The sequence below is a fragment of the Procambarus clarkii genome, chromosome 45 (assembly GCF_040958095.1).
Source record: "Procambarus clarkii isolate CNS0578487 chromosome 45, FALCON_Pclarkii_2.0, whole genome shotgun sequence".
NCBI classification, from domain to species: Eukaryota; Metazoa; Arthropoda; class Malacostraca; order Decapoda; family Cambaridae; genus Procambarus; species Procambarus clarkii.
Window position 1 is genome coordinate 26,726,523 of NC_091194.1, and position 18,155 is coordinate 26,744,677.

An 18,155-nucleotide genomic window follows, 5' to 3' on the forward strand; every position below is an offset into this window, starting at 1 on the left:
TATTATCTTATTTTTTATTTTTCTTGCTGTATTTGATGAAGATGAACACACCATAGGAATCTACTAAGACATGCCTGTTTAATCCAGAGCCCTAACACGTCATGGCAACTCTGTAGGCCCACAGTGTATAAGCTCAATGCCTCACACAGGTCCCGTTACACTTCCTCCCCATCTTCCCCTCTTCCCTCTTCCCTTCTTCCCCCCTCCTCTTCCCCTTCCTCCTCATTCTCTTACCCCTCCCCTCTTCCCCTTCCTTCACATTCCCCCTTCTCTTACCCCCTCCCCCATCCTTATCCCACTTCCCTTACCCCTCCCCCTCCTCTTCCCTTTCTCTTACCCCTCCTCTTCCCCCCTTCTTAGCTCTACCTCTCCTTAGCCCCCCCATTCTCTTACTTCTTCCCCCTACCCTCACTCCCTCCTCTTCCCCTTCCTTCTCATCCCCCCTTCCCTCCTTCCTCCATGCCATCCTCCGTACTTCTCGGCCTCTTCCTCCTCGCCCTACTCCTCCTTCCTCCTTGCCCTACTCCTTCTTTCTCCTCGCCCTCCTCATCCATCCTCCTCGCCCTCCTCCTCCTCCTTCCTCCTCGCCCTCCTCCTCTTTCATCCTCGCTCTCCTCCTCCTTCCTCCTCGTCCTCCTCCTCACCATCCTCCTCGCCCTCCTACTTCCACCTCGCTTTCCTCCTCGCCCTCCTCCATACTCCCCTCCCTCCTAGCCCTACTCATCCTTCCTCCTCGCTCTACACCTCTTTCCTCCTCGCCCTCCTCCTCCTTCCTCCTCGCCATACTGCTCCTTGCTCCTCGCCCTACTCCTCCTTGCTCCTCGCCCTACTCCTCCTTCTTCCTCGCCCTCCTCCTGCCTCCTCGCCCTACTCCTCCTTTCTCCTCACCCTCCTCCTTCCTCCTCGCCCTCCTCTTCCTTCCTCCTCCTTTGTCCTCGCTCTCCTCCTTCCTCCTCACCATCCTCCTTCCTCCTCCTCCTCCTCGCCCTCCTCACAATCCTCCTTCCTCCTCGTCCTCCTCCTTCCTACTCACTATCCTCCTCGTCCTCCTCTTCCTCGCCCTCCTCCCATTTCCACCTCACCCTCCTCCTTCCTCCTCGTCCTACTCATTCTTCCTCGCCCTCCTCCTCTTTCCAACTAGCCTTCCTCCTCCTTCTTCCTTTCCCTAGTCCTCCTTCCTCCTTGTTCTACTCCTCCTACCACCTCCTCCTCGCCCTCCTCCTCCTCGCTCTACTCCTCCTTCCTCCTCCTCCTTCCTCCTTACCCTCCTCCCTTCTCGCCCTTCTCCCTGCTCCTCGCCCTCCTCCCTCCTCCTCACCCTCCTCCTCCTTCCTCCTCACCCTTCTCCTCCTTCCTCCTCATCCTTCCTTCTCGCACTCCTCCTCCTTGAATCTGTGGAATCTGTGGAAATGAATAAGCAAATGTGCTGGCTGCTGAAGGAAACCACGTTGGTTTCATTTTGGATACAAATGTCCATGGAGATTCAGAATGGACACAAATATAGTTGAGCATGCAGAGGAGTGTAAGAATCTGTGGTGAGAGTGAAGGACACAGCCTTGATATGTATACTTCAGAGAATGTAAACATGTAAACATTGAGAATGTAGGACAACAAAAAGTCTTCAGAATCTTTCACACCGCTATTGAGCAACATTTACAATTTATATAAATTATTTTAGGGAATAATACATATATTTTATATATAAACATGATATTAGTGTTTAGTGGAATACATAAGGAGTCAAATTGTGTTAAAAAGAGCGATTTTTAGAAAATTTAGAAAACTACTTTTTCTGATCATAGAATAACTAAATGTATTTGGAAGGTTTCATTCAGCCATTAAATATCATTCACAATTTATTAATGAATTTTACAAAAAAAATCCATAAAATTTATATTTAAACATGTAAAAACTATTTGTAATATATTAGGAAGAAAATAGTTGTAGAAAAACAATTTATTATAAAACCTATGTGTTTGGATTTTTGGATTAAAAGTTTCTCAAAGGCTCTCCTGCACCATTCTCAATGCAAGTCATTTCTACACCGATGGGAAGAGATAGATAAACGTTTTCTATACGATTTGTGTTTGCTGGATTCTTCCTCTCCTTCCTCCTGGTCCTCCTCCTCCTTCCACCTCGCCTTCCTCCTCGTCCTACTCCTTCTTCCTCGCCCTACTCCATCTTCCTCCTCGCCCTCCTCCTCCTTCCTCCTCGCCCTACTTCTCCTTCCTCCTCCGTCCTCGCCCTCCTGCTCTTTCCTCGTCAGCCTCCTCCTCCCTAAGTGCAGTATGGATGCACTTCCATACTCCCCTTCCCCTCCTCTTATATGACTTCTGTAGTTCTGAAGTGTTGCATGGTGAGTTGTACTCACCTACATGCACTTCCCTAGTTGATCTCATGCAGTTGTACTTACCTTCTTGTATCCATCTAGCAGTGTTCACCAAGGTGTACTCACCTAGCAACATGTACTCTCCTAGTTGCACTCATGTTGTTGTACTTGCCTAGTTGTACTCACCTATTTGTATATCAGTAATATTTAATGTAAAATCTACTATAATACAGATGCATGTGATAAAGAGGTATTGTGATGCACTCTAATTTTTATTAGAAAAAAATGCTAGATTAAATGTTGCGTGTGTCCTTCATACACCTATGCAGCAACACTTTCCATTTATGTTGATGTATTATGCATAAAGTACCAAAATAAAAATTTAAACATAAAAACAGTATTACTGAATACAGCATTTAACAAACAGGGATATAAAAACAATTTTTAGCAAGATCATAATAGAAAGTAAATATTCCACATAGTTTATAAAACTATAAAATTATAGTTTATAAAAAAACAATAGTTTTTTCTGGTGTCCTGCCAGCAAACTAGCCTGTCTATCCTCCTGCCAGCCTACTACGTGTCTGGCGACCTGCCAACATACTAGTTTTTCTGGGGTCCTGCCAGCATACTAGCCTGTATATCGTCATGCCAGCCTACTAGCCTGTCTGGCGTCCTGCCAGCCTACTAGACTGTCTATCGTCCTGCCAGCCTACTAGACTTTATCGTCCTGCCATCCTACTAGCCTGTCTATCGTCCAGCCAGCCTACTAGCTTGTCTGGTGTCCTGCCAGCTTACTAGCCTCTCTGGTGTCCTGTCTGCCAGCTTACTAGTCTGTCTGGCGTCCTGCCAGCTTACTAGCCTCTCTGGTGTCCTGTCTGCCAGCTTACTAGTCTGTCTGGCGTCCTGCCAGCCTACTAGCCTGTCTGGCGTTTTTCTAGCCTACTAGACTGTCTATCGTCTTGCCAGCCTACTAGCTTGTCTATCCTCCTGCCAGCCTACTACGTGTCTGGCGACCTGCCAACATACTAGTTTTTCTGGTGTCCTGCCAGCATACTAGCCTGTCTATCGTCTTGCCAGCCTACTAGCCTGTCTGGCGTCCACCCAGCCTACTAGACTATCTATCGTCCTGCCAGCCTACTAGACTGTCTATCGTCCTGCCAGCCTACTTGTCTGTGTGGCGTCCTGCAAGCCTACTACGTGTCTGGCGACCTGCCAGCCTACTAGCCTGTCTGGCGTCCTGCCAGCCTACTAGCCTCTCTGGGGTCCTGCCAGCCTACTAGTCTGTCTATCGTCCTGCTAGCCTACTACCCTGTCTATCGTCCTGCCAGCCTACTTGTCTGTCTGGCGTCCTGCCAGCCTACTACCTGTTTGGCGAACTGCCACTCTACTAGTCTGTCTTGCGTCCTGCCAGCCTACTTGTCTGTCAAGCGTCCTGCCAACCTACTAGCCTGTCTGTCGTCCTGTTAGCCTACTAGCCTGTCTATCGACCTGCCGGCCTACTTGTCTGTCAGGCGTTCTGCCAGCTTACTAACCTGCCTGTCGTCCTGCTAGCCTACTAGCCTGTCTATCGAACTGCCAGCCAACTTGTCTGTCAGGCGTCCTGCCAGCCTACTAGCCTGTCTATCGTCCTGCTAGCTAACTAGCCTGTCTATCGTCCTGCCAGCCTACTAGCCTGTCTAACGCCCTGCCAGCCTACTAGCCTGAATGGCGTCCTGCCAGCCTACTAGCCTGGCTAGCTTTCTGCCAGCCTACTACCCTGTCTATCGTCCTGCCAGCCAACTTGTCTGTCAGGCGTCCTGCCAGCCTACTAGCCTGTCTATCGTCCTGCAAGCCTACTAGCCTGTCTATCGTACTGCCAGCCTACTTGTCTGTCTTGCGTCCTGCCAGCCTATTACCTGTCTGGTGACCTGCAAGCCTACTAGTCAGTTTAGCGTTCTGCGAGCCTACTAGCCTGTCTGACGTCCTGCCAGCTTACGAGTCTGTCTGGCGTTCTGCCAGCCTACTAGCCTGTCTATCGTTCTGCTAGCCTACTAGCCACTCTATCGTCCTAGCAGCCTACTTGTCAGTCATGCGTCCTGCCAGCCTACTAGCCTGTCTGGCGTCCTGCCAGCCTACTAGCCTGTCAGGCGTCCTGCCAGCCTACTAGCCTGTCTGGTGACCTGCCAGCCTACTAGTCTGTCTGGCGTCCTGCCAGCCTACTAGCCTGTCTATCGTCCTGCTAGCCTACTAGCCTGACTATCGTCCTGCCAGCCTACTTGTCTGTCTTGCGTCCTGCCAGCCTAATACCTGTCTGGTAACCTGCAAGCCTACTAGTCTGTCTGGCGTCCTGCCAGCCTACTAGTCTGTCTATCGTCCTGCTAGCCTACTAGCTTGTCGGCCGTCCTGCCAGCGTACCAGCCTGTCTGGCATCCTGCCAGCCTACTAGTCTGTCTATCGTCCGGCTAGACTACTAGCCTGTTGGCCGTCCTGCCCGCGCACTAGTCTCTCTGCTATCCTGCCAGCCGTCTAGCCTGTCTATCGTCCTGCCAGCCTACTTGTCTTTCAGGCGTCCTTCCAGCCTACAACCCTGCCTATCATCCTGCTTCTCTACTAGCCTGTCTATCGTCCTGCCAGCCTACTAGCCTGTCGTCCGTCCTGCCAGCGTACTTGTCAGTCAGGCGTCCTGCCAGACTACTACCCTGTCTATCGTCCTGCTAGCTAACTAGCCTGTCTATCGTCCTGCCAGCCTACTAGCCTGTCTGGTGTCCTGCCAGCCAACTAGCCTGTCTGGCGTCCTGCCAGCCTACTAGTCTGTCTATCGTCTTGCTAGCCTACTAGCCTGTCGGCCGCCCTGCCAGCGTACTACTCTCTCTGCCATCCTGCGAGCCTACTAGCCTTTCTGGGGCCCTACCAGCCTATAAGCCTGTCTATCGTCCTGCTAGCCTACTAGCCTGTCTATCGTCCTGCCAGCCTACTTGTCTGTCAGGCGTCCTGCCAGCCTACTAGCCTGTCTATCGTCCTGCTAGCCTACCAGCCTGTCTATCCTCCTGCCAGCCTACTTGTCTGCCAGGCGTCCTGCCAGCCTACTAGCCTGTCTATCGTCCTGATAGCTAACTAGCCTGTCTATCGTCCTGCCAGCCTACTAGCCTGTCTGGTGTCCTGCCAGCCAACTAGTCTGTCTGGCGTCCTGCCATCCTACTAGCCTGTCTGGCGTCCTGCCAGTCTACTAGCCTGTCTGGCGTCATGCTAGCAAACTAGCCTGTCTGGCGTCCTGCCAGTCTACTAGCCTGTCTGGCGTCATGCTAGCCTTCTAGCCTGTCTGCCGTCCTGCCAGCCTACTTGTCTTTCAGGCGTTCTTCCTGCCTACTAGCCTGTCTATCGTCCTGCCAGCCTACTTGTCTTTCAGGCGTTCTTCCAGCCTACTAGCCTGTCTATCGTCCTGCCAGCCTACTAGCTTGTCTATCCTCCTGCCAGCCTTCTAGCCTGTCTGGCGTCCTGCCAGCCTACTAGTATGTCTATCGTCCTGCCTGCCTACTAGCCTGTCTATCGTCCTGCCAGCTTATTAGCCTGTCAATCCTCCTACCAGCGTATTAGTGTGTCTGGCCTCCTGCCAGCCTACTAGTGTCTGGCGTCCTGCCAGCCTTCTTGCCTGTCTGGCGTCCTGCCAGCCTACTAGCCTGTCTGGCGTCCTGCCAACCTACTAGCCTGTCTCTCGTCCTGCCAGCCTACTTGTCTGCCAGGGGTCCTGCCAGCCTACTAATCTGTGTATCGTCCTGCTAGCTAACTAGCCTCTCTATCGTCCTGCCAGCCTACTAGCCGGTCTATAGTTCTGCCAGCCTACTAGCCTGCCTGGCGTCCTGCCAGCGTACTAGTCTGTCTGCCGTCCTGCCAGCCTACTAGTCTGTCTGGCGTCCTGCCAGCCAACTAGCCTGACTGGCGTCTTGCCAGCCTACTAGCATGTCTATCATTATGCCAGCCTACTAGCCTGTCTGGCGTCCTGCCAGTCTAGTAGCCTGTGTGATGTCCTGCCAGCCTTTTAGTCTGTCTGCCGTCCTACCAGTCTACTTGCCTGTCTATCGTCCTGCCAGCCACTAGCCTGTCTATCGTCCTGCTAGCCTACTAGCCTGTCTATCGTCCTGCCTGCCTACTTGTCTTTCAGGCGTCCTTCCAGCCTACTAGCCTGTCTACTGTCTTTCCAGCCTACTAGCCTGTCTGGCGTCCTGCCAGCCTACTAGCCTGTCTATCGTCCTGCCAGCCTACTAACCTGTCTGGCGTCCTTCCAGCCTACTAGTGTGTCTGGCGTCCTGCCAGCCTACTAGCCTGTTTATCGTCCTGCAAGCCTACTAGACTGTCTATCGTCCTGCCAGCCTACTTGTCTGTCAGGCGTCCTGCCAGCCTACTAGCCTGTCTGGAGTCCTGCCAGCCTACTAGCTGTCTATCTTCCTGCCACCCTACTTGTCTGTCAGGCGCCCTGCCAGCCTACTAGCCGGTCTATCGTTCTGCCAGCCTGCTAGCCTGTCTATCGTCCTGCTAGCCTACTAGCTTGTCTATCGTTCTGCCAGCCTACTAGCGTGTCTCGCGATCTTCCAGCCTATTAGCCTGTCTAGCTTCCTGCTAGCCTACTAGCCCGTCTAGCTTCCTGCTAGCCTACTAGCCGGTCTATCGTTCTACCATACTACTAGCATTGTCTGTCGTCCTGCCAGCCTACTGGCCTGTCTATCGTCCTGCTAGCCCACTAGCCTGTCTGGCGTCCTGCCAGCCTACAAGCCTGTCCATCGTCACGCTATCCTATTAGCCTGTCTACAGTCCCGCCAGCCTACTTGTCTGTCTTGCGTCCTGCCAGCCTTCTAAATGTCTGGTGACCTGCCAGTTTACTAGCCTGTCTATCGTCCTGCCAGCCTGCTAGTCTGTCTGGCGTCCTGTCAGCCTACTAGCCTGTCTGCCATCCTGCGAGCCTACTAGCCTTTCTGGGGCCCTACCAGCCTATAAGCTTGTCTATCGTCCTGCCAGCCTACTAGCCTGTCTATCGTCCTGCCATCTACTTGTCTGTCAGGCGTCCTGCCAGCCTACTAGCCTGTCTATCGTCCTGCTAGCCTACCAGCCTGTCTACCAGCCTGTCTATCGTCCTGCCAGCCTACTTGTCTGTCAGGCGTCCTGCCAGCCTACTAGCCTGTCTATCGTCCTGCTAGCTAACTAGCCTGTCTATCGTCATGCCAGCCTACTAGCCTGTCTGGTGTCCTGCCAGCCAACTAGTCTGTCTGGCGTTCTGCCATCCTACTAGCCTGTCTGGCGTCCTGCTAGCCTACTAGCCTGTCTGGCGTCCTGCCAGTCTACTAGCCTGTCTGGCGTCATGCTAGCCTTCTAGCCTGTCTGCCGTCCTGCCAGCCTACTAGCCTCTCTGGCGTCCTGCCAGCCTACTAGCCTGTCTATCGTCCTGCCAGCCTACTTGTCTTTCAGACGTCTTTCCAGCCTACTAGCCTGTCTATCGTCCTGCCAGCCTACTAGCCTGTCTATCCTCCTGCCAGCCTACTAGCCTGTCTGGCGTCCTGCCAGCCTACTGGTCTGTCTGCCGTCCTGCCAGCCTACTAGTCTTTCTGGCGTCCTGCCAGCCAACTAGCCTGACTGGCGTCTTGCCAGCCTACTAGCATGTCTATCATTATGCCAGCCTACTAGCCTGTCTGGCGTCCTGCCAGTCTAGTAGCCTGTGTGATGTCCTGCCAGCCTTTTAGTCTGTCTGCCGTCCTGCCAGTCTACTTGCCTGTCTATCGTCCTGCTAGCCTACTAGCCTGTCTATCGTCCTGCCTGCCTACTTGTCTTTCAGGCGTCCTTCCAGCCTACTAGCCTGTCTACTGTCTTTCTAGCCTACTAGCCTGTCTGGCGTCCTGCCAGCCTACTAGCCTGTCTATCGTCCTGCCAGCCTACTAACCAGTCTGGCGTCCTTCCAGCCTACTAGTGTGTCTGGCGTCCTGCCAGCCTACTTGCCTGTTTATCGTCCTGCAAGCCTACTAGACTGTCTATCGTCCTGCCAGCCTACTTGTCTGTCAGGCGTCCTGCCAGCCTACTAGCCTGTCTGGCGTCCTGCCAGCCTACTAGCTGTCTATCTTCCTGCCACCCTACTTGTCTGTCAGGCGTCCTGCCAGCCTACTAGCCGGTCTATCGTTCTGCCAGCCTGCGAGCCTGTCTATCGTCCTGCTAGCCTACTAGCTTGTCTATCGTCCTGCCAGCCTACTAGCGTGTCTGGCGATCTTCCAGCCTATTAGCCTGTCTAGCTTCCTGCTAGCCAACTAGCCTGTCTAGCTTCCTGCTAGCCTACTAGCCGGTCTATCGTTCTACCATACTACTAGCATGTCTGTCGTCCTGCCAGCCTACTGGCCTCTCTATCGTCCTGCTAGCCCACTAGCCTGTCTGGCGTCCTGCCAGCCTACAAGCCTGTCTATCGTCACGCTATCCTATTAGCCTGTCTACAGTCCCGCCAGCCTACTTGTCTGTCTTGCGTCCTGCCAGCCTACTAGTATGTCTATCGTCCTGCCTGCCTACTAGCCTGTCTATTGTCCTGACAGCCTATTAGCCTGTCAATCCTCCTACCAGCGTATTAGTGTGTCTGGCGTCCTGCCAGCCTACTAGTGTGTCTGGCGTCCTGCCAGCCTTCTTGCCTGTCTGGCGTTCTGCCAGCCTACTAGCCTGTCTATCGTCCTGCCAGCCTACTAGCCTGTCTCTCGTCCTGCCAACCTACTAGCCTGTCTCTCGTCCTGCCAGCCTACTTGTCTGCCAGGCGTCCTGCCAGCCTACTAATCTGTGTATCGTCCTGCTAGCTAACTAGCCTGTCTATCGTCCTGCCAGCCAACTATTCTGTCTATCGTTCTGCCAGCCTACTAGCCTGTCTGGCGCCCTGCCAGCCTACTATTCTGTCTGCCGTCCTGCCAGCCTACTAGTCTGTCTGGCGTCCTGCCAGCCTATTAGCCTGACAGGCGTCTTGCCAGCCTACTAACCTGTCTATCATTCTGCCAGCCTACTAGCCTGTCTGGCGTCCTGCCAGTCTAGTAGCCTGTGTGGTGTCCTGCCAGCCTTTTAGTCTGTCTGCCGTCCTACCAGTCTACTTGCCTGTCTATCGTCCTGCCAGCCTACCAGCCTGTCTATCGTCCTGCTAGCCTACTAGCCTGTCTATCGTCCTGCCTGCCTACTTGTCTTTCAGGCGTCGTTCCAGCCTACTAGCCTGTCTACTGTCCTTCCAGCCTACTAGCCTGTCTGGCGTCCTGCCAGCCTACTAGCCTGTCTATCGTCCTGCCAGCGTACTAGTATGTCTATCGTCCTGCCTGCCTACTAGCCTGTCTATCGTCCTGCCTGCCTATTAGCCTGTCAATCCTCCTACCAGCGTATTAGTGTGTCTGGCGTCCTGCCAGCCTACTAGTGTGTCTGGCGTCCTGCCAACCTTCTTGCCTGTCTGGCGTCCTGCCAGCCTACTAGCCTGTCTATCGTCCTGCCACTCTACTTGTCTGTCAGGCGTCCTGCCAGCCTACTAGAATGTCTATCGTTCTGCCAGCCTACTAGCCTGTCTGGCGTCCTGCCAACCTACTAGCCTGTCTCTCGTCCTGCCAGCCTACTTGTCTGCCAGGCGTCCTGCCAGCCTACTAATCTGTGTATCGTCCTGCTAGCTAACTAGCCTGTCTATCGTCCTGCCAGCCTACTAGCCTGTCTATAGTTCTGCCAGCCTACTAGCCTGTCTATAGTTCTGCCAGCCTACTAGCCTGTCTATAGTTCTGCCAGCCTACTAGCCTGTCTGGCGTCCTGCCAGCGTACTAGTCTGTCTACCGTCCTGCCAGCCGACTAGTCTGTCTGGCGTCCTGCTAGCCAACTAGCCTGACTGGCGTCTTGCCAGCCTACTAGCATGTCTATCATTATGCCAGCCTACTAGCCTGTCTGGCGTCCTGCCAGTCTAGTAGCCTGTGTGATGTCCTGCCAGCCTTTTAGTCTGTCTGCCGTCCTACCAGTCTACTTGCCTGTCTATCGTCCTGCCAGCCACTAGCCTGTCTATCGTCCTGCTAGCCTACTAGCCTGTCTATCGTCCTGCCTGCCTACTTGTCTTTCAGGCGTCCTTCCAGCCTACTAGCCTGTCTACTGTCTTTCCAGCCTACTAGCCTGTCTGGCGTCCTGCCAGCCTACTAGCCTGTCTATCGTCCTGCCAGCCTACTAACCTGTATGGCGTCCCTTCCAGCCTACTAGTGTGTCTGGCGTCCTGCCAGCCTACTTGCCTGTTTATCGTCCTGCAAGCCTACTAGACTGTCTATCGTCCTGCCAGCCTACTTGTCTGTCAGGCGTCCTGCCAGCCTACTAGCCTGTCTGGCGTCCTGCCAGCCTACTAGCTGTCTATCTTCCTGCCACCCTACTTGTCTGTCAGGCGTCCTGCCAGCCTACTAGCCGGTCTATCTTTCTGCCAGCCTGCTAGCCTGTCTATCGTCCTGCTAGCCTACTAGCTTGTCTATCGTCCTGCCAGCCTACTAGCGTGTCTGGCGATCTTCCAGCCTATTAGCCTGTCTAGCTTCCTGCTAGCCTACTAGCCTGTCTAGCTTCCTGCTAGCCTTCTAGCCGGTCTATCGTTCTACCATACTACTAGCATGTCTGTCGTCCTGCCAGCCTACTGGCCTGTCTATCGTCCTGCTAGCCCACAAGCCTGTCTGGCGTCCTGCCAGCCTACAAGCCTGTCCATCGTCACGCTATCCTATTAGCCTGTCTACAGTCCCGCCAGCCTACTTGTCTGTCTTGCGTCCTGCCAGCCTACTAACTGTCTGGTGACCTGCCAGTTTACTAGCCTGTACTATCGTCCTGCCAGCCTGCTAGTCTGTCTGGCGTCCTGTCAGGCTACTAGCCTGTCTGCCATCCTGCGAGCCTACTAGCCTTTCTGGGGCCCTACCAGCCTATAAGCTTGTCTATCGTCCTGCCAGCCTACTAGCCTGTCTATCGTCCTGCCATCTACTTGTCTGTCAGGCGTCCTGCCAGCCTACTAGCCTGTCTATCGTCCTGCTAGCCTACCAGCCTGTCTACCAGCCTGTCTATCGTCCTGCCAGCCTACTTGTCTGTCAGGCGTCCTGCCAGCCTACTAGCCTGTCTATCGTCCTGCTAGCTAACTAGCCTGTCTATCGTCATGCCAGCCTACTAGCCTGTCCGGTGTCCTGCCAGCCAACTAGTCTGTCTGGCGTTCTGCCATCCTACTAGCCTGTCTGGCGTCCTGCTAGCCTACTAGCCTGTCTGGCGTCCTGCCAGTCTACTAGCCTGTCTGGCGTCATGCTAGCCTTCTAGCCTGTCTGCCGTCCTGCCAGCCTACTAGCCTCTCTGGCGTCCTGCCAGCCTACTAGCCTGTCTATCGTCCTGCCAGCCTACTAGCCTGTCTATCCTCCTGCCAGCCTACTAGCCTGTCTGGCGTCCTGCCAGCCTACTAGTATGTCTATCGTCCTGCCTGCCTACTAGCCTGTCTATTGTCCTGACAGCCTATTAGCCTGTCAATCCTCCTACCAGCGTATTAGTGTGTCTGGCGTCCTGCCAGCCTATTAGTGTGTCTGGCGTCCTGCCAGCCTTCTTGCCTGTCTGGCGTTCTGCCAGCCTACTAGCCTGTCTATCGTACTGCCAGCCTACTAGCCTGTCTCTCGTCCTGCCAGCCTACTTGTCTGCCAGGCGTCCTGCCAGCCTACTAATCTGTGTATCGTCCTGCTAGCTAACTAGCCTGTCTATCGTCCTGCCAGCCAACTATTCTGTCTATCGTTCTGCCAGCCTACTAGCCTGTCTGGCGCCCTGCCAGCCTACTATTCTGTCTGGCCAGCCTATTAGCCTGACAGGCGTCTTGCCAGCCTACTAACCTGTCTATCATTCTGCCAGCCTACTAGCCTGTCTGGCATCCTGCCAGTCTAGTAGCCTGTGTGGTGTCCTGCCAGCCTTTTAGTCTGTCTGCCGTCCTACCAGTCTACTTGCCTGTCTATCGTCCTGCCAGCCTACCAGCCTGTCTATCGTCCTGCCTGCCTACTTGTCTTTCAGGCGTCGTTCCAGCCTACTAGCCTTTCTACTGTCCTTCCAGCCTACTAGCCTGTCTGGCGTCCTGCCAGCCTACTAGCCTGTCTATCGTCCTGCCAGCGTACTAGTATGTCTATCGTCCTGCCTGCCTACTAGCCTGTCTATCGTCCTGCCTGCCTATTAGCCTGTCAATCCTCCTACCAGCGTATTAGTGTGTCTGGTGTCCTGCCAGCCTACTAGTGTGTCTGGCGTCCTGCCAACCTTCTTGCCTGTCTGGCGTCCTGCCAGCCTACTAGCCTGTCTATCGTCCTGCCACTCTACTTGTCTGTCAGGCGTCCTGCCAGCCTACTAGCCTGTCTATCGTTCTGCCAGCCTTCTAGCCTGTCTGGCGTCCTGCCAACCTACTAGCCTGTCTCTCATCCTGCAACCCAACTTGTCTGCCAGGCGTTCTGCCAGCCTACTAATCTGTGTATCGTTCTGCTAGCTAACTAGCCTGTCATTCGTCCTGTCAGCCTACTAGCCTGTCTATAGTTCTGCCAGCCTACTAGCCTGTCTGGCGTCCTGCCAGCGTACTAGTCTGTCTGCCGTCCTGCCAGCCTACTAGTCTGTCTGGCGTCCTGCCAGCCAACTAGCCTGACTGGCGTCTTGCCAGCCTACTAGCATGTCTATCATTATGCCAGCCTACAAGCCTGTCTGGCGGCCTGCCAGTCTAGTAGCCTGTGTAGTGTCCTGCCAGCCTTTTAGTCTGTCTGCCGTCCTACCAGTCTACTTGCCTGTCTATCGTCCTGCCAGCCTACTAGCCTGTCTATCGTCCTGCTAGCCTACTAGCCTGTCTATCGTCCTGCCTGCCTACTTTTCATTCAGGCGTCCTTCCAGCCTACTTGCCTGTCTACTGTCCTTCCAGCCTACTAGCCTGTCTATCGTCCTGCCAGCCTACTAACCTGTCTGGCATCCTTCCATCCTACTAGTGTGTCTGGCGTCCTGCCAGCCTACTAGCCTGTTTATCGTCCTGCAAGCCTACTAGAGTGTCTATCGTCCTGCCAGCATAATTGTGTGTCAGGCGTCCTGCCAGCCTACTAGCCTGTCTGGCGTCCTGCCAGCCTACTAGCTGTCTATCTTCCTGCCACCCTACTCTTTTGTCAGGCGTCCTGCCAGCCTACTAGCCGGTCTATCGTTCTGCCAGCCTGCTAGCCTGTCTATCGTCCTGCTAGCCTACTAGCTTGTCTATCGTCCTGCCAGCTTACTAGCGTGTCTGGCGATCTTCCAGCCTATTAGCCTGTCTAGCTTCCTGCTAGCCTACTAGCCTGTCTAGCTTCCTGCTTGCCTACTAGCCGGTCTATCGTTCTACCATACTACTAGCATGTCTGTCGTCCTGCCAGCCTACTAGCCTGTCTATCGTCCTGCTAGCCTACTAGCCTGTCTGGCGTCCTGCCAACCTACAAGCCTGTCCATCGTCCTGCTATCCTATTAGCCTGTCTACAGTCCTGCCAGCCTACTTGTCTGTCTTGCGTCCTGCCATCCTACTAACTGTCTGGTGACCTGCCAGTTTACTAGCCTGTCTATCGTCCTGCCAGCCTGCCAATCTGTCTGGCGTCCTGTCAGCCTACTAGCCTGTCTGCCATCCTGCGAGCCTACTAGCCTTTCTGGGGCCCTACCAGCCTATAAGCTTGTCTATCGTCCTGCTAGCCTACTAGCCTGTCTATCGTCCTGCCAGTCTACTTGTCTGTCAGGCGTCCTGCCAGCCTACTAGCCTGTCTATCGTCCTGCTAGCCTACAAGCCTGTCTACCAGCCTGTCTATCGTCCTGCCAGCCTACTTGTCTGTCAGGCGTCCTGCCAGCCTACTAGCCTGTCTATCCTCCTGCTAGCTAACTAGCATGTCTATCGTCCTGCCAGCCTACTAGCCTGTCTGGTGTCCTGCAAGCCAACTTGTCTGTCTGGCGTCCTGCCATCCTACTAGCCTGTCTGGCGTCCTGGTAGTCTACTAGCCTGTCTGGCGTCCTGCTAGCCTACTAGCCTGTCTGGCGTCCTGCCAGTCTACTAGCCTGTCTGGCGTCATGCTAGCCTTCTAGCCTGTCTGCCGTCCTGCCAGCCTACTAGCCTCTCCGGCGTCCTGCCAGCCTACTAGCCTGTCTATCATCCTGCCAGCCTGCTTGTCTTTCAGACGTCCTTCCAGCCAACAAGCCTGTCTATCGTCCTGCCAGCCTACTAGCCTGTCTATCCTCCTGCCAGCCTACTAGCCTGTCTGGCGTCCTGCCAGCCTACGAGTATGTCTATCGTCCTGCCTGCCTACTAGCCTGTCTATTATCCTGCCAGCCAATTAGCCTGTCAATCCTCCTACCAGCGTATTAGTGTGTCTGGCGTCCTGCCAGCCTACTAGTGTGTCTGGCGTCCTGCCAGCCTTCTTGCCTGTCTGGCGTTCTGCCAGCCTACTAACCTGTCTATCGTCCTGCCAGCCTACTAGCCTGTCTCTCGTCCTGCCAACCTACTAGCCTGTCTCTCGTCCTGCCAGCCTACTTGTCTGCCAGGCGTCCTGCCAGCGTACTAATCTGTGTATCGTCCTGCTAGCTAACTAGCCTGTCTATCGTCCAGCCAGCTAACTAGCCTGTCTATCGTTCTGCCAGCCTACTAGCCTGTCTGGCGTCCTGCCAGACTACTAGTCTGTCTGCCGTCCTGCCAGCCTACTAGTCTGTCTGGCGTCCTACCAGCCTATTAGCCTGACTGGCGTCTTGCCAGCCTACTAACCTGTCTATCATTCTGCCAGCCTACTAGCCTGTCTGGCGTCCTGCCAGTCTAGTAGCCTGTGTGGTGTCATGCCAGCCTTTTAGTCTGTCTGCCGTCCTACCAGTCTACTTGCCTGTCTATCGTCCTGCCAGCCTACTAGCCTGTCTATCGTCCTGCTAGCCTACTAGCCTGTCTATCGTCCTTCCTGCCTACTTGTCTTTCAGGCGTCCTTCCAGCCTACTTGCCTGTCTACTGTCCTGCCAGCCTACTAGCCTGTCTATCGTCCTGACAGCCTACAAGCCTGTCAACCCTCCTGCCAGCCTAATAGCCTGTCTGGCGTCCTGCCAGCCTACTACCTGTCTGGCGACCTGCCAGCCTACTACCCTGTCTGGCGTCCTTCTAGCCTACTTGCGTGTCTGGCGTCCTTCCAGCCTACTAGTGTGTCTGGCGCCCTGCCAGCCTTCTAGCCTGTTTATCGTCCTGCAAGCCTACTGGACTGTCTATCGTCCTGCCAGCATACTTGTCTGTCAGGCGTCCAGCCAGCCTACTAGCCTGTCTGGCGTATTGCCAGCCTACTAGCTGTCTATCATCCTGCCACCCTACTTGTCTGTCAGGCGTCCTGCCAGCGTACTAGCCAGTCTATCGTTCTGCCAGCCTGCTAGCCTGTCTATCGTCCTGCTAGCCTACTAGCTTGTCTATCGTCCTGCCAACATACTAGCCTGTCTGGCGTCCTGCCAGCCTATTAGCCTGTCTAGCTTCCTGCTAGCCTACTAGCCTGTCTAGCTTCCTGCTAGCCTACTAGCCGGTCTATCGTTCTACCATACTACTAGCCTGTCTGGCGTCCTGCTAGCCTACTAGCCTGTCTGGCGTCCTGCCAGTCTACTAGCCTGTCTGGCGTCATGCTAGCCTTCTAGCCTGTCTGCCGTCCTGCCAGCCTACTAGCCTGTCTTTCGTCCTGCCAGCCTGCCAGTCTGTCTGGCGTCCTGTCAGCCTACTAGCCTGTCTGACGTCCTGCCAGCCTACTAGCCTGTCTGGCGTCCTGCCAGCGTACTAGTCTGTCTGCCGTCCTGCCAGCCTACTAGTCTGTCTGGCGTCCTGCCAACCAACTAGCCTGACTGGCGTCTTGCCAGCCTACTAGCATGTCTATCATTTTGCCAGCCTACTAGCCTGTCTGGCGTCCTGCCAGTCTAGTAGCCTGTGTAGTGTCCTGCCAGCCTTTTAGTCTGTCTGACGTCCTACCAGTCTACTTGCCTGTCTATCGTCCTGCCAGCCTTCTAGCCTGTCTATCGTCCTGCTAGCCTACTAGCCTGTCTATCGTCCTGCCTGCCTACTTTTCTTTCAGGCGTCCTTCCAGCCTACTTGCCTGTCTACTGTCCTTCCAGCCTACTAGCCTGTCTATCGTCCTGCCAGCCTACTAACCTGTATGGCGTCCTTCCATCCTACTAGTGTGTCTGGCGTCTTGCCAGCCTACTAGCCTGTTTATCGTCCTGCAAGCCTACTAGACTGTCTATCGTCCTGCCAGCCTAATTGTCTGTCAGGCGTCCTGCCAGCCTACTAGCCTGTCTGGCGTCCTGCCAGCCTACTAGCTGTCTATCTTCCTGCCACCCTACTTGTTTGTCAGGCGTCCTGCCAACCTACTAGCCGGTCTATCGTTCTGCCAACCTGCTAGTTTGTCTATCATCCTGCTAGCCTACTAGCTTGTCTATCGTCCTGCCAGCTTACTAGCGTGTCTGGCGATCTTTCAGCCTATTAGCCTGTCTAGCTTCCTGCTAGCCTACTAACCTGTCTAGCTTCCGGCTAGCCTACTAGCCGGTCTATCGTTCTACCATACTACTAGCATGTCTGTCGTCCTGCCAGCCTACTAGCCTGTCTATCGTCCTGCTAGCCTACTAGCCTGTCTGGCGTCCTGCCAGCCTACAAGCCTGTCCATCGTCCTGCTATCCTATTAGCCTGTCTACAGTCCTGCCAGCCTACTTGTCTGTCTTGCGTCCTGCCATCCTACTAACTGTCTGGTGACCTGCCAGTTTACTAGCCTGTCTATTGTCCTGCCAGCCTGCCAGTCTGTCTGGCGTCCTGTCAGCCTACTAGCCTGTCTGCCATCCTGCGAGCCTACTAGCCTTTCTGGGGCCCTACCAGCCTAAAAGCTTGTCTATCGTCCTGCTAGCCTACTAGCCTGTCTATCGTTCTGCCAGTCTACTTGTCTGTCAGGCGTCCTGCCAGCCTACTAGCCTGTCTATCGTCCTGCTAGCCTACCAGCCTGTCTACCAGCCTGTCTATCGTCCTGCCAGCCTACTTGTCTGTCAGGCGTCCTGCCAGCCTACTAGCCTGTCTATCGTCCTGCTAGCTAACTAGCCTGTCTATCGTCCTGCCAGCCTACTAGCCTGTCTGGTGTCCTGCCAGCCAACTAGTCTGTCTGGCGTCCTGCCATCCTACTAGCCTGTCTGGCGTCCTGGTAGTCTACTAGCCTGTCTGGCGTCCTGCTAGCCTACTAGCCTGTCTGGCGTCCTGCCAGTCTACTAGCCTGTCTGGCGTAATGCTAGCCTTCTAGCCTGTCTGCCGTCCTGCCAGCCTACTAGCCTCTCTGGCGTCCTGCCAGCCTACTAGCCTGTCTATCGTCCTGCCAGCCTACTTTTCTTTCAGACGTCCTTCCAGCCTACAAGCCTGTCTATCGTCCTGCCAGCCTACTAGCCTGTCTATCCTCCTGCCAGCCTACTAGCCTGTCTGGCGTTCTGCCAGCCTACGAGTATGTCTATCGTCCTGCCTGCCTACTAGCCTGTCTCTCGTCCTGCCAACCTACTAGCCTGTCTCTCGTCCTGCCAGCCTACTTGTCTGCCAGGCGTCCTGCCAGCCTACTAATCTGTGTATCGTCCTGCTAGCTAACTAGCCTGTCTATCGTCCTGCCAGCTAACTAGCCTGTCTATCGTTCTGCCAGCCTACTAGCCAGTCTGGCGTCCTGCCAGCCAACTAGTCTGTCTGCCGTCCTGCAAGCCTACTAGTCTGTCTGGCGTCCTGCCAGCCTATTAGCCTGACTGGCGTCTTGCCAGCCTACTAACCTGTCTATCATTCTGCCAGCCTACTAGCCTGTCTGGCGTCCTGCCAGTCTAGTAGCCTGTGTGGTGTCCT